Source organism: Palaemon carinicauda, chromosome 21 (assembly GCF_036898095.1).
Source record: "Palaemon carinicauda isolate YSFRI2023 chromosome 21, ASM3689809v2, whole genome shotgun sequence".
Classification (NCBI taxonomy): domain Eukaryota; kingdom Metazoa; phylum Arthropoda; class Malacostraca; order Decapoda; family Palaemonidae; genus Palaemon; species Palaemon carinicauda.
The window spans coordinates 82,434,766-82,436,985 of NC_090745.1; positions in this window are offsets into that span (position 1 = coordinate 82,434,766).

Here is a 2,220-nt window from a genome sequence, read left to right on the forward strand (position 1 = left end):
ACAGAAAAAGAGCAACATGGATACGAGAGCAAGCTAAAGTAGAGAATATTCTAACAGATAAGAAAAAGAAATGGACATGGGCAGGACATATAATGAGAATGACAGATAATAGTTGGCCATTGAATAGCAGAATGGGTCCCTAGAGATTGCAAATAAAGCAGGGGAGTGAAGATAAGACGTTGGATTGATGAGCTAAGAAAATTTGCTTGTATGGACTGACATAGAAAGACCATAACCAGACGGGAGTGGAAAGTCGTGTTTACGGCTGATGAAGATGATGATATAAAAACAAAGCTATCTATATATTAAATAAATTGTTGTCTATTTGATGATCAAACTTCTATTTTAAAGAATCTTACGAGAACGATAACCTTCCCTTTCAACATTTCGGATGAAACTTGACTAATAAGCACACTATTAAGAAAGTGAATTCCTTCTCCTTTTTGCCAGTCTTTTCTGAAGGAAGGATTTACTTTCTATGCATATAAATTGCTTCATTATTTCTGCCCAATTTCTTAGATGGACGGAAATTGTGGTCTTTCGTCATTATATATATTTTTACTTAGTTTTTTTTATAATTCTTCGTTGTGAAAGTAATGTATGGAAATTATGGTCTTGTGTCATTGTCTAGTTTTTATTTCTTTTTTTATTCTTCGTTTACCAGTAAAGTATAGGTATTATTGTTTTAATTTGTGGGAAAAGCCAATCCTTATAATGATTTGATACTGTTGATCTTGGTCGGATAGATTACTTGGTTGTCAATCATTTTCATATAAGTTTCATAATCACTGAAAGTTAACCTCTGCGGCGTGCCTGAGGGAGGTATGAACCAATGTCGAGCTTTTGTATAACTAAAAATGCGTTCACACACGCCGTCAAACATGTGTTGGCGTGTGGTTTGCAGCATGTAAAAACCGGTTTACACTATCTGTTGGCACCTGTGGTTTTTGAGTATGGTAACGGCGAGTACGTGGATAATGAGACCCAAACAACTGACGAACCATCCATGAACAAGGCATTACCTGAGCGAGCTATATATTCAAGTGTGGCCACCTGTGTGTTACATACCCAAGGTGGATGTCGGCATCATGTCGCTGCTCCAGCTGTACCCTTTGAATGGACAAAAACCTAACATTACCCCTAATTGAGAAATATAGCGAAAATCCCTGATTATAACAGGTAAAATGTGCTGAATACAGAAAAAATCGAAAAACAAGATCAAATAATGAACTATGCTTGTCAGTGTAGGAAATCTATACTAAATGCACCTTTGAGACAGTCAAAAAAATATTAAACACCTTGATGATGATGATTGTGAGATCCAATAAGTCAGGCGCTGGCAGTGATGACATAATTAAATAAACCCAAGTTATGGCGCTTTAAATGCCCCTGACTTTCTGAGTAATGGAGAAATTCAAAGAGAGCACATCATCTCTCGATGTCCAAGACCCACCATGTAATGGTAACTTGTTTAAAGATGTTCAGTTTGACATAATTATGTAAACTTGTAACGTCCCTTCCCCTACTATATTTATAATGATACTGATTTAATTAGGATAACTCATTTACATTGGAAAAGGCCAGGCCTTCTTATTAACATCAGTTATATATATATATATATATATATATATATATAATGTGTGTATATACATATGTATATATATGTAAATATACATACATAGATACAGCATATAACTATAACGCTAATTGTTATGACACACCCCCTTCTCTGCCCTGGCTTCTTAGAAATTAATTAATAAAACGAGAAAAATATAGATAAATAGATAGACAATATAATGTAAAAGATAAAACGATACACTTACTGAAAACTGTACGGTAATACAACAGTATATTGTAAAGCTACCCGCACACTGCACACCATAGAGGAGAACGTAAGGTAATTAGTGTGCTCGGGCAGCAAGCTTCTCCACCTGTATCTATGTATGTATTATATTGGCCTCGCCTTATAAAAATTCGGACCACATGGTTTTGCGTTGGCAGCACATAAGTAGAACGGATTGTTATGTCTTGTGAAAGAGAATCAATCAGGAACACAGACGACGGACAAGATGATGATGAGATGACACAGCATGACGACCGAGGTTGGAGTCAGAAGCTCCCCAAAGCAGGCAGGTTCTCCTCAACCTGATCCCTCATCGGTCCTGGAGAAATTACTTTTTTCTTATAAGAGGTCGTGTCAGGACGACGTCTCATCGAGGA